Raw genomic sequence first — 13,997 nt, 5'->3', positions numbered from 1 at the left:
TTATAATGTCAGTAATAACAAATGTCATGCACATTCCATGATTAGCTAGAAAAATGATTCTAGGGTTAAATAGGCATGTCTCATTCAGATGCATGTCACTGAGCCAGGCCCATCACCTAGGTACTGGATGCCATCTCTCCCTTTTTCTCTTTCTCCTATTGCTAAACATGCTAATCCTGCACAGCAACCAAACATCATTATCGCAGGCTTGTCCAAAAATTATGCAGAGACAATTAGTCTCATTGAAAAAGGTATCAAAGACCTCACAGTATCATTCGTCTGTCTCTCAGTGCACACTCACACACAGAGGCATCCAAGGGATTTTAAACATAGCTAAAGACAGTGTTTTCATTAGTTCACTGTGAATGGCAGTGACTTCATGCATTAAAAACTCCGCACCTCCCCCTGTGGTGTAATGTCTGTGCCCTGGAATGAATGGCTTTGCTGCAGCTTTTTGTCCTGAAAGGCTAGGAGAGACACTCACCAGTCCCAAGGGAGGTTGCAGCTGAAAGTGCCCTATTACGGTCGCTGGCAGCATCTATTGATTGCAAAAAAAACAGGTGACAGCATCCCCATCAAAATAAACACAGGGATAAATCAAGCACCTCCAAATGGACAGAATGGAAACCCGGAAAAGGGAAGTTGAAGGAATACCACTGGTTTAGATTCCCCTGGGGTATAAGTAGTTAGCAACAGTAGGAGTTGTTATTTCCAGGGTGTTTTACTAGTGTGAACAGACGCAGTGCTCCTGAGAAGTAGAAATTACATCCTTTGTTTTTCTCCTCATATACTCTCCTATATATTTCTCCTTATATGTTCTCCAATATAACAAGTTTTATGTTATAAAGGTAAGAAAAAGAAGCATGAGGTGCATTTGATCACAATGCTCCCAATGTAACTCTCAGCATCCACACAGCATGTGGGGACAGAAAGACTAAAAGTTAGACAAGTGGGTGCAGTAAGGATCCAGACATTTACAGGAAATTCTGTAAGTAATTTGCTGTGGCTTTAAAGTTCCTGCGGCAGTTTCCACATGAAATTATGTTATTAAAGGAGTGAAATTATATCATTATAGGGATGAAAATGCTTTTTATGTATTTTGATATTGGATTTTATGGCCACAATGCATATATCGTGTGGCTTATATAAGTTATTTTCTTGTTCACAAGCGTTCAGTGCATTTTTATTACAAATACATGCTGTAATACAGTTGTGAGAGAATATCTGTACCAGCAGATACAAAGCAATACTGAGTGAATGAGCCAACTGAATGAGATACTAAATTGCTTCACACTTTATCTTACAGAGAACTCATCAGCAGAGAATGCGAAAGAACTCCGGGAAACGATAGCAATTTTAACTTTTATTGGGAGACTTGGCAGGGTAGCCACAGCTCCACCAAGCTATAGAAGCTGAGCACTCAGGAGCAGACGATGACTCCCTGCGAACCTACTGAAGAGCCTATGGGCCCAAAGCTCACTCACTTTTTACAGCTGTATGAGCAGTTACTGCCTCCTAATAGCATTTCTCTGGACCACCGAGGCTGCAACGATTTCAGTGCTGCAAGTTTCAGACAGATCAATGTCTTTCACAGGATGTATCAACAGCCTGATCCAAAACTGATGGCCATAAAGAGAAGCACAGCCATTCTAAAAACTTAGCTTTTAAGTCTGCTTAAAAACAAGCTCAAACTTTCCCAAATTCTTTTAATAAAAATATTTACACTATCCAAAATAATTTACAGACTACTACCATCTCCATAACATGGAAAATCGTTGTTATACCAGATAAGTATATTTTTATACTGGGCTGCTTTTTAAGGGTGAATTTAACCACACTGAAGTGGCTGTGCACAGCCTTTAGGAATCCACTGTTGTTAATGATTAAACTACACACCATTTCCTAAAGGTGGTGCTGCAGCAGCCAAATTGCAATCCATAGGTGGGCAGCAGAAACCAGGCAAAGTAACTGTTTTAATAAAGAATGATTACAGCCTTCAAGCATAATGCTTTTGACAGGCTGGTCTAAACTCTTGTCGGGGTCACAAGGTTAATCTCACAGCAGCCACAGGCCCCCTTACTGCTGAGCGTGAACAATATGGTTAACATTTTTGGAATGGAGTTAAATTTCTTTGTCATTCCTAGCCTTCACCTGACAGACACAGCCCTCTCCTCTGCTTTCATAACCTGCCATCTGGAAGATAACAAACTCTTATCTACCCCGTTGATCTTTTCTTCAATCGCAATGAATGTTTCCCATCGCTGACCAGAAGACCAGAAAACAGAGCTTACCCACCTGAAATAAACCCTGAGCTCTCCTGAGGCTAATTCCTTCAGATCCTAATGTGACTGCAAAATACAGGAATGTGTGACACAGCAAAGAGCTCTCAATACCAGCAGCATTCCTCTGGCTCATCACCACAACCACCACAACTCTCATTCCTGGGCTACTGACTAAACACAAATAAATCTTGACATTGTTTTTTGTTCACTATCTCATCGTATTTGGCTTCATTCATCAGTTTATCCTCATGAAATACTACGGGTAAGTTAATACAGGATAGATGATGCCATTTAGCTTATGTCCCAACAAAGAAGTGGTCACGCTTTGCTTGAGCAACTACAGCGACAGTGCAGCACTACCCTTTAGTAAGTCAGCATGAACAACCAGTTACCGAGTAGTTTCAGTAAGGGATCTTACCTGTCCTCATGAAGATTTGTATTGCATGCAGCAGGAATTCTTTCAGTCAAAGTATTCAGGCTCAATAGAGGGATCCCTACCCTCAGTCCTTGCAGTCATCTGCAAGGGCTATCTACAGCCCCAAGTCTTATAGAAATGTATACATGGCTTAGCGTATCTTCTTGGACTCAGGCAAGCTTCTTGTCCCCCAGATTGAAGGTGCCATGGCCAGGGTTTCACATCCAAACCTCTCTCTAATCCAACTTACAATTAGCCAAACTCAAAATTTTCCTTGCTAGCAGTGCAGACCACATACTTAATGTCCAGTTCTGAAAACACTGTGGCCTTATTTACATGCCTGAATTCATTCAAGTTACTGAAGTTAGGTGACCACACAGTAATGCAGACTTGGACTATTGAGGGCTACTTATGCTGCCTAATTTTAGTGAGGCAACCTGTACAGTCACAGAAAGAAGAGAGGCCTCCCAAAGTCAGTCAGAGGTAGGGATTTTGTTTTTCTTAAACTGGCTGATGTGATGTGCCCCATCCAGAAAAGAAAATGAAAAGAGAGTATGTACCGGGTATATAAGGAGCCCAAAACTCTTCCAGAAGAGGCATAGCATGGAAAGTTTGAGAATCCACTCTGCTAAGTAGCATCTCTGTTTTCTCTGTTAGGAACACAGATAGACTCATCTTCCGGTTGCAACTACCTTGACTATCCACTCCCACTCTCCTGCTTCACATCAAATGTAGCAAGCATGCAATTACCAAGACTTAGGCCCTTTCTTTCTGTTGGTTAGGTGCCACTTCACATTTTAGCGAACCTGATTAAACAGCATGTTTCTGCTGAGAAGGTTGTTTGCTGCTGCAACACCTCCAACTGCAGCGTCCCTGCCACTCCTCCCCATATCCTCTTGGAGCAATTGAAGCACCAATTAGTGCTTTAATTCAGCTGGCTCATTTTTTTACAGTATTAATCTTCTGGAGTTGGCCAAATGGACCTGTTCCCCCTGCAGCTGTAGGATCACTAGGCTGCACCCTAAAGAAGCAGTAGAGAGAGGAAGAGGAGCAGAGCATTCCTTTTGGCCACACCAGTTCAGCTGTAACTCGAAACCATGCCATAAATGAGGTGCCTCAAACAAAGAGAGCAGGAATTTGCCCCCTTGCCACCTAGGAGCAATGTTTAGGCCACATGGCATCAATGCACTCAGCAGTAAACCATGCTCTCTCTCTCTTTACTGTTTTCAGGTCATGTGTGGGCAACACAGAAGAGCAATCTATACCATGGGCATCCCCAGTACATGGGTGTCAGTGATGCTCCCCTCCTTTGAAATGTAGGATATGCCTGGATGCATGCATATAGGTATTTATGGATGAAGTAAAATGAAGTGATCAAGGCCAAATTATTTGGAAATGCTATTTCTTGCTTCAGAGGTGAGCTTGCAGGTTGGAATGCTAAATACCTAGATAGCAAAAATGTTGTAGGTATCACACAATCAGAGTAGTCAGGGTTAGGAAAGGACCTTAAGATCATCTAGTTCCAACTCCCCTGCCATGGCAGGGACGCCTCACACTAAACGATGTCACCCACGGCTCTGTCCAATCTGACCTTGAACACCGCTAGGGATGAAGCATTCACAACTGCCCTGGGCAACCCATTCCAGTGCCTCACCACCCTTACAGTAAAGAACTTCTTCCTTATATCCAATCTAAACTTCCCCTGTTTAAATTTTAACCTGTTACCCCTTCTCCTACCACTACAGTCCCTAGTGAAGAGTCCCTCCCCAGCATCCTTGTAGGCCACCTTCAGACACCAGAAGGCTGCTGTGAGGTCTCCAAGCAGCCTTCTCTTCTGAAAGTGCTTTATACCTGTTTGTGCAGGAACTGGCTTTCTACATCTGACATATAATTAAAAGCATGACAAAGGTACCTCTATTTACTTAAAAAGTACTTACCCTAATTATTTTTATCCCTATAATGCCGCAATGCAGTCAATAAAAACCTGATGATCACAGATGGCCATATAACTGGGACATGTATGATAACTGGAAGGCTGTTTCTACTTTTCTTACAATTCTTCTCAACACAAAATCTACTGAAAAAAAAAGGGTTTTGTCATCTAAAAGCAAGTCAAACAACTGAAAGAAATATGGGCATTATAATGTGCTACGTACCTTAAAACAAAATTTCTCACTAGCCTGAAAAAGGAGAAGCCTACAACCTAAGATGCCTGGTTGAACATGCTTTGACCTTTGCTGAAGCAACCTCTTCCAGCAGCTCACTTACTTGCTCATATCAACATGACCAAGTGCTACATTTCGATGAGCATCCAGAGCCCACTGCATCCGCTCTGCTGGAGCTCAGCTTTACTACTGAAGATGGCAAAGGATAGTTCTAAAAATTGGTTTCACTGCTATCAGATGAGCATTTCTTCTGTCATTAAAGTAGGTCTTAGTTCTTTATGGGATCATTTTTAGAGGCTGTGGATGTCTTCCCCATGGGGAAAAACAACCAACCAAACCAAACACCCCAAACAAACCAACCAAAACTCAACCCTCAACTTTGAATTAGAAGATTAAAACCAATCAATAACAGTAAGTTTCTATGACACATAACTGATACGTACAAAGAATTAGAGAACAGTTCTTACCTTTTAAAGTTTTAGAATACAATTTGGAAGCAACCCTAAGTGAACCAGGCTGACTTGTGTTTCTCATCTTTACTTGATGTATGATGACAAAAGGAGATAACCTTGGTATAGATAGCATGATTTATTCAGAACTGAAGTCAGTGAGACATGTTTGCAGTCATTGCAGATTAGTAACCCCTGTGTGTACATTTTTTATTACTTTAGGCTTTTCTCCCTTTCCCACCCTTCATCTCCAGCTTTTACTTTGTTTTTGCCTGTCTCAAAATAATGTCCTTTTTAAAGGACAGAAACCAATCCCACCAAGGATTATATTTCACAGCCACATTCTTTATTTACAAGGTGGTTTCAGTGCTCAAGACTTTTTATACTTGTAAGACACATCAGTTGTTTTTTATAACTTGATGAAACGTTTATAATGTGACAAAATAGCTTTCAAGTCAGAAGTACTTCTATGAGGAGAGTTGCAGCAGACATTTTAACACCTCCAGGCAGCCTCTAAAACTATGAGACTTTAGTGAAATGTGATTATATTTCTTGATACAAGCTTTGAAATCAGCTCTGATTTCTTTTTCAGAAGCATTTCATTTTTCTTCCCGGAGAATGTCAGGTTGAAATATTCAATTCTGAGTAAATGGTTTTGTTCACTTAAAGACCAAACATCCTCTTCAGAGGCAAAACCACAAATAGGCAGGACATATTGCTACAGGCAGCTGAGCCTCTGACTGGAGCAGTGTTACTCACAATGGGTAGGGGCAGAGCCCTATATGTAAGAAAGAAGTGGGCTGTGTGGAGCTTCTGAAGCACCTTTAATCCCAACCCCCATTGTCAGAGGCAAGAGCAAAGCCTGACTAACTCCATCCTGGGGCACCTACCCGACCAACATTTACAAGCAATGAAGGGAGATCTAGTTGCCTCTTTACTCATCGACTTCAAAATACACTCTCTAGGTGGAATAAATCTCATATTTCAGTCACTTTTCCTAATGTCACCTCCTGTATGGACAGGCATCACAGCACTCTTTCCAGTGACCTCTCTCAGCCTTGCACAGGGGCTGGGAATTCACCCAAATCCCTTGCACAGTGCCCAGATAATGTGATGAGGAGGAAAGCGGATGGGACCTACACATTGGTAATTTTATCCAGAACATGCTGGAGAGAGGAATATCTATGGAATTTATGCGTGCAGAAAATTAACACAGTACAGGATAAGATAACTCGTTGTGAATTTCACTAGTTTTTTAAGTCAGGTACAGGCAATACCTTTTCTTTATGCTTGGAACTGTTTTGCCCCAAGCAATGCAAAAATGGGAAATGTGCTTTAGCCAAAGTTACTACATTTGGCCTGCATTTGCATTGACACTGATGTAAATTCAAATTCTTTCACTCTAAGATCTTAATTTGTTAGAACATAGTCTGACTTCTAATTATCATTTTTACAACCCTTTGTTTACAGATTTCACTGGTTCTTTCCTGATGTATTATATTCCACTCCTGCTGCCTAATTTCAAAGCTCTTGCTACTTTGACACAGCATACCAGTCTTAATACATAACTGACGCATTTACTAAATGGGCAGAAAGGAAAAAGAGATGAGCAAGAGCAGGGTAAGCACTTGACTGTAATTACCTGTAAATAGGCTTAGGTTAGCAGCGATAATGGTAGAAATAGATTTTACACGTCAGGCTGAATTCATCCTGTGGGTAATTCAAATCATCTTAGTGCCATTACTTCATGGAAATGTTCAGCTTAAATGTAGCCTTTTTTTTAACTTGCATCCCCCATTTCTTATTTAATAAGCGGGATGACACAGCTCATAAGGATGTCTAGTCTCTTCCCCTAAATTTGTAGTACTGTAGCCTCTTTTTTGGCTTTCTCCCCACTTTTTCCAGTGCTTTCTCATCTAGGCACAAGGTGGGGGAATCTGCAACACTGCCTTGCTAGCAGGGGGTAGGGAAGGGGCTGAGGCATTTGCAAGCCGCGGCCTCTGTTCATCCAATTGTTTCCTGCCTATAGGATTTTGGAGCATGTGGAGCTGCTCCCAGGCACGTTTCACTCCCCATGCCCTCCAGCCCCCCTCCCCACTCCCCCACCAGGAACACCAGCTCTCCTTTGTGTGAATGCGCAAGGTGCTCCACAGGCAGGAGGCTGCAGGCAGGACCCCAGCAGCCAAGATTACATTTCTTCCACATCTCAATTTGCTAGCCGGGTGGATGAGAGAGAACACACACAGCATTTCCAAAAAACCAGGAAAGGGCAGCACTTTTACTATTAAAAACCACAGCGATTTTGTAGAAGAATCTCTTCTCCTGCCTCTCAATAATACTCCAACGCTCTGTAATTGCAGGCGTTTCCATTATTTGATCCTGGGAACAACACAGAAATGCAGATGAAAAATTTGAAGAAGGTAAAACACTGAAATTCAGATGAAAAATCTGCATCTCATCTATATACTAAAATCTGCATCTCATCTATATATTAAAAAAGTATTTGGAAATATTGTTCCAAATACTTCAAAAATTGAGCTGTTTTTGTAACCAAAACCTACTGTTCACCATCATCTAGTGTTGTTATTCTTCCTTTGGAGAAAAAGGGAAAATATAGGAAAATAATATTACAGAAAGTATTCTAATCAGAGCAAAAATAAACATGTGTCTGAAATAAAAGACAAGCAAGAGAAAAGCCCTTGTGATATCCCTCTCCAGAGACAGTATTTACTCCTTTGGGAGGTATGGCTTTGGTAGGATTACTGTTGTATTTTAGAGGCTGAGAGGAAAACTTGCAGGGAACAGACAGCAGGAAAGAATATTTTATTAAGCAGTGACTGACAATGTGTGTGTACATTTGCCAAGCAGGGGCATATAATTATTTTAGCATTGTGATCGAAGCCTAGCACAGACGTGATCAGCACTGAGAAGCCCTAAGCAGGGTTTTAACAGCTCTGATGTGGTTTCAAAGTCATCGAAAAAGTAACCAAAACTTCACAGATCAAACTGCAGCATATGGTTAAATACGCTGCCAACTGTCCCCAGAAAGGGACTTACACCAGCAGCTTATGCACCTTGTGTGTATTTAGCTACAGATACCAACTTGCTAGAGCTCCTGTAGAAGCACATATATGTCAAACGGGTCCTATCAGAGAGAGAAAGCGATTTTAAACTCCCCATAGCCAGCGGCCACACCATCACTAGCTGTGATCTCAGAAGACTCTGTAAAGAATACAGGTTTGGGCTTGATTAGAGCTTGGGTTAGGAAATCTTGAAAGAAAGGGTCCTGGCAATTTGGTCTGAGTTAGAAGAAAAGCATGAGCCTATAATGATGTTAAATGATTTAATGTTACTGAAAGGCTCTATTTCTCTGTTTCACTTTAGAAGTGAAATGAAGCTCATGACCATTTAATAAATGCAGTCCCAGAGACTGCCAAGGGCAAGAGTTACAGCCTCTGTGCCTTAGGGCCAAATTTAATTTATGAATCCATTCTCCCTACCCAGGCTCCTCACGTGGTTTCCAAAGGTTGTCAATGAAGCAGTGTTAAAGAGCTATTCTCTTACTACCTGAGGGTGCCTCTCTTTCAACGGCAAATGAAAAAACTGATGGAGGAAGCACATCAGGATCCGCTGGGATGAAAGGTCCAATACGCAGTGCCTATAAGGCACCAGACCCAGTAGAATTACTGCAATGTCCCCTATGCCTGCACAGTCACATGGCACATCCCTGGCTCGCAAGCCATACCTCAATGGCCCACAAGCAGTTTTATGGCTCCAAATCTGTACCTTGGCCTCACTTGAAGTGTAGTGTGGTCAATGATCATTGCAACAAGCATTTGATTTTTATTTAACGTAAACTGTCATTTCAAACCTCACCAATTATAGCCATACCTTGTACACAGCTTTTGGTATAACAAAGACTAGTTTTATAACTAATAATGTTATTGGCAATTAAGCCACCCTGCAACTTTACAAATATTTTTTACTGTTTGTGCGCAATTGTAGAAAAATTTCATATTTTACCAGTGGAAAAAAAAAAACACCAAACCCCTGTCTCAAAACTAAACCCGATTTTGCAACATGCTAATCATTAATAGTCCCACTGGAGCTATCGGTGATTTTCTAGGAATAAGGAAAGAGACACCATACTCAAGCTCTAACATGTTTGAAAACATCACAAAATAAGGTTTGGCTTCAGCATGTATGCTAACAGAAAGCAGATTATTATCATCATTTCATGTGTAATGCCTATGATGACTGTATTCACAATGAATATATGCAAAGAATTATTACTCCTGCAAGAGCTGCATTATGGTTGGAAGGTGTCTGTAATGTGTGCAGCTAGTTAAATCTGACCGGTTTAAACTGAGAACACAGAGTTCTGCAAATAATCTTTTTCATGCAAGTCAGAAAAGTAATTTTTCTTTAAGGCTCCCTGACTGTCATCTCACTGCAGCCACAGCTACTTCAAACTTTTTTAGGATTCATTTCATGCTCTCCTTTCTGTTAATATCCTCAAGATCAATCCTTTCTCTAATGAATAGCTGACCTATTCTTCTTTGATTTGCCATTGATTTCCTCTGCTTACCTCCCAACACTTTGCCTGTTGATTAAATGCTGGACATAAGAATGCCTCAAATTTCTGACTTCTGAGTCATCCTCTCATGACTTGAACAGCTTGAAGCCAGCTTCAGCTCCCCGAGATCATTAGTGAGAACTCCTTTTGTTTCTAGACTCTTACAATCCATTTCTTTCCAAGTTTAGGTGCTGTTTGTGAGCTAGATAATAAATAGTAGCAACAAAATTAACCCCTATATTCATTGCTAAAATTGTGGTAAAAAAGGAAAGGGGTATGTTTCCAAGATTGTGAAAGCAAACCTCAGCTTTCCCTTTTGCACTGGGAGATTGTTTTGTCTACATGCAACATAGACCAAGACCATGAGCAGACATCTGCTTATGCAAACTTCTACTTTTGCATTGGGTCCCTCTGACTTCAGCACGACTGCATGAGATACAGGCTTACAAAAGGAGCTCTATTTTCTGAATCAAGGCCCTGATTTATAAGAACCCTTCCACAAATCCCCCTCTCCAGCATAGACTTCACAGAGCAAGCTGGATGAAATGGCTTATCTGCACTGCAAGAAGGAGAGCTGGAATTCATGCTTTGAAAAGGTGCAGTGGCATTTCCTTGAGCACGGATATCTACAGCCTCTAACACTTTGATGTCTCCTTCAAAAACAAACAGGATAACACTATCTCCATTTTCCTACAGTTCTGATGTTTCTCAAAATGCAGCTTGTTTTCTCTAGGGTGACACACACAACATCTGCCAACCCTAAGAGACCAGCTATGCAAGATAATGCCTATACTTCTAATTAAAGTAGTCATACCTGACATACTGTACGATACTGCATTCTGGTGGGAATGAGAACAGCAGGTTAACATGGGGTGCCACGAAGCACATCACAGTCCCAACAGCCTAGATGCAGCCCTTTGCTCCTGTGATAGATAAAAGACTCTGCCACAGAAACCCAAGTGAAGTTTGTAAGCAAGTATAACATTTTATTTTCGAATGATCAAAACCCAGAAGCATGCAGCAACTGCTCAGAGCTGTTTGCTGACGTTTCAAGCTCTCCACTATCTGTCAAGGTATGACAGAAAGTCCTACTGTGAACTGGCTCTGCTGCAGGCTACATGTGTGGTATTGGGCAGGTTTAATAAGAACAAGTTTGAAAATAGAGCCTAAACTTGGGCACCAGATTCCCTGCCTGATTGATTCCCATTCAATCCTGCAATCCATGCTATAAAGTAAGTCATAGAATCATAGAATAGTTAGAGTTGGAAAGGACCTTAAGATCATCTAGTTCCAACACCTCACACTAAACCATGCCACCCAAGGCTCTGTCCAACCTGGCCTTGAACACCACCAGGGATGGAGCATTCACAAGTTCCCTGGGCAACCCATTCCAGTGGCTCACTGGAGATGTTGGTGGTGATATTACAAGACACTGACTCCAGCACTGAGTGGACCACTCCGTGGGACAATCTAATTCACCAACATGACAGACCACTCTTCCAGCAAAAAAAGAAGCTGCTCTTTTCTGTCTCTTTAGTGAGATTGACCAGTTCAGCAGTCTGAAGTGCTTCCTTCAGTGCTGTCACAAGGAAGGTGATACAGGCATGAGCAAAGGGAGCAAAGGAGACAGAAGACTGAAGATGGGAAGACGTAAAAAGAAGACAGTCAGACATCTTTCTACAGAGAGGGGAGCTGTCATGCCAGCTCAGCTGCCTATGAAACCCCATGTTAGGCACCTCAGAATTAGAAACATCTGGCATGTGGAGATGGTACTACACATCAGCATAGGCATAACAGAAGAACAAGCCATGAAGGACTTAACCTTGGCCAGTGGGGATTTCATCTGTTCACTGAGGATCCACAGCCCTGGAACTATTCCTGAAATGTGGTGCTTACACATTTCCTCAGATCATGAGTAAGATGCCAATATTTTCCCTCAGAAGACTATTGTGGGAAGAGAAAGGGTTGGTGGCGAGGTGTCCCCTGCACTCGAGGAGCCTCACGATTACAGTCCAGCTGGGAAGAGGCAGAATTGTCATCCACACTGAGATTTTATCCAGTCTCATGCTCAACCTGAAACACAGAATAATCTGGGAGGAAGGAGAGGGATGCCTTGCTTCCCTCACCCTGCCAGGTGCCCAGGGCAAAGTTCATCTGTTTTCTGCAGAGCAGCACAACACTGTACAAAAGCCTTCCCACCTGCTCGACTTACAGCTTGCTGCCATCCCAGCTCTCCTGCAGGCTGTACCTTTAAACAAGCTGGGTACATGGGGAAATTAAGCAACAGTCTACTTACAAGGGAGAGTGAGCTACACTACAGTAAATGAGATGATACCCACAAAGGTGGCAGATGCACCATCCCTGGAGATATTTAAGGCCAGGCTGGATGTGGTTCTGGGCAACCTGATCTAGTTTAAGATGTCCCTCCTCATTGCAGAGGGGTTGGACTAGATGACCTTTGAAGGACCCTTGCAACCCGAACTATTCTATGATGTTAGCCTTCTTTTGGAAAATCGCATTAAAAAGTGAATCATAACACAGAAGGAGGAAGGAGGCAGGAAGATTTTCAGTATCTCCTTCCCAGGCACGTTGCCTCCTGCACACCCAGGCTCCCGGACCCCACCAGGCACTCCGTGTTTCCGTATTTGACCCCGACTCTCCGACAGCATCTCTTTACACGTTGCACTATTTATTCTGCGCGGCCAACCCGGTTACGGCAGGGCGCCCGGGGAGAACTGATCGTGCTTTGCCTTCATCACTCTTAATGCAGAGTGACCTGCCCTACGGAAACTTCATCGCTGCCACCGCGGAGCACGGAGTACCCTGCCAGAAATAAAATCGATCCCAAACGGGGCAAACCCGCGCCAGCCCCCGCAGGCAGCGGCTGGGGTCTCCCCTACACACACATCGCCTGTCCCGCCGTCCCCTTTTTCCCCTCAGCAGGGCCACTGGGACCCGAACCCGCTACCGACCGCAACGATTCCGCTCCCCTTCCCTCAGGACCGACCGCGGCGCTGATTGTCACCGCGCTGGCCAACCAGAGACCATGTTGCAACCCGCCCCGCCCACCGCTGCGCTGCTCTACCAATCCGCTGAGGCGGCGGCGCGGAGGGGGGGAGGCGGGAGAAGCCCGGGTGTCGGAGTGCAGGGGCGGGGCAGGCCCGGGGCTGGGGGCGTGTCTCTCCCCGCCTGGCCCCGCCCCGCCGTCGGTCCCCCCTCAGGGCACCCCGCCCGCACCACTGCTTTACTCGGCTCAGCTCTGCGCTGAGGGTGTTGGATGCTGCCCCGGAGAGCGCTGCGGAGACCCGCGGACGGGGCCGCCCCGCGGTGAGTGCGTGTCCGCCTCAGCTCCTCTGGCAGCGGGTGGGGCAGGCGAGGCCCCGGTGAGCTGCCGGGGACAAAGGACGGGGGACGGGTCCCAAGTGCGGGGGGGGGAAGGCGCCGGCACCTGTCCCGTCTGGCTGTGGGGAGCGGTCCCCTCGGAGGAGGGTAAGGCTGCTTTGAACGGGGAGACCTGGGAAGCGCCCGGCTGCGCTCCCCTGCCGGGGTGAGCGAGGGAGCCCTTTGCACCGCGGAGGGGAGGGCTCGGTGAGAGGTGTGTGCTCGGTGCTCCCCGCCAGCGTGCAGCCGGCCGCGTACCCGTGCGCTGCACGCTGCAGGAGCACGTTTATAACTTGGTAGGTAAAGGGAGGTCTGAGTTTCGGGGGGAGCGCCGCACTTTTTCTCGTGTTGCTGCTATGTCATCAGGGAACTTTGCCGTCAAAGCGGCGGTGAGCGGAGGGATGAGGCGGTGGGTGCCTCCTGCACCTACGTTGGTCTCCTGGAGGCAGCCAGGGTGGGCAGGACCGGCTGGGAACGGGAGGGAATGGGGTTCTGGAGTCGTGGCAACTCCGCCGTCATCCTCTGCCACCGGTGGGTCTCGCCGGTGCTAGACAATGAGGTGATGCCTGTGCACGTTCCCTGAGTGACACCTCCGGCACGTCCTGAGGCAGCTGGTTATGTCCCAAAGGGCTCCCGTGGCACAAAGTCAGGACGCTTCCCAGTAGCCACATAGCTGGTACCTGTCTAGCAGGTGCTGATGGAGAGTAACACGGCCATAGTCGGAAGGTT

General features: G+C 44.7%; 1 protein-coding gene across 3 annotated transcripts in view; it reads left to right on the top strand.

Moving 5' to 3' along the window:
• Positions 1-13,087: 13,087 nt before the first annotated feature.
• The window catches only part of FRMD1 (FERM domain containing 1), a 39,956-nt gene continuing 39,046 nt past the window's right edge, over positions 13,088-13,997 (top strand). For 2 of the 3 annotated variants that reach the window (XM_061378807.1, XM_061378806.1), the window contains exon 1: positions 13,239-13,482. The gene's annotated coding sequence lies outside the window, so the exon portion shown is untranslated. Of the gene's footprint in view, positions 13,215-13,238; positions 13,483-13,997 lie in introns of those variants that run through there. The other variant, XM_061378805.1, reaches the window with a different exon arrangement.

This window comes from Neopsephotus bourkii, unplaced genomic scaffold, assembly GCF_033783945.1.
Source record: "Neopsephotus bourkii isolate Nb327-2 ecotype Australia unplaced genomic scaffold, CSIRO-AGI_Nbou_v1 NB_1767, whole genome shotgun sequence".
Lineage (NCBI taxonomy): Eukaryota > Metazoa > Chordata > Aves > Psittaciformes > Psittacidae > Neopsephotus > Neopsephotus bourkii.
The sequence above is the reverse complement of the archived record's forward strand: the minus strand, read 5'-3'. Positions and strand labels throughout refer to the sequence as shown.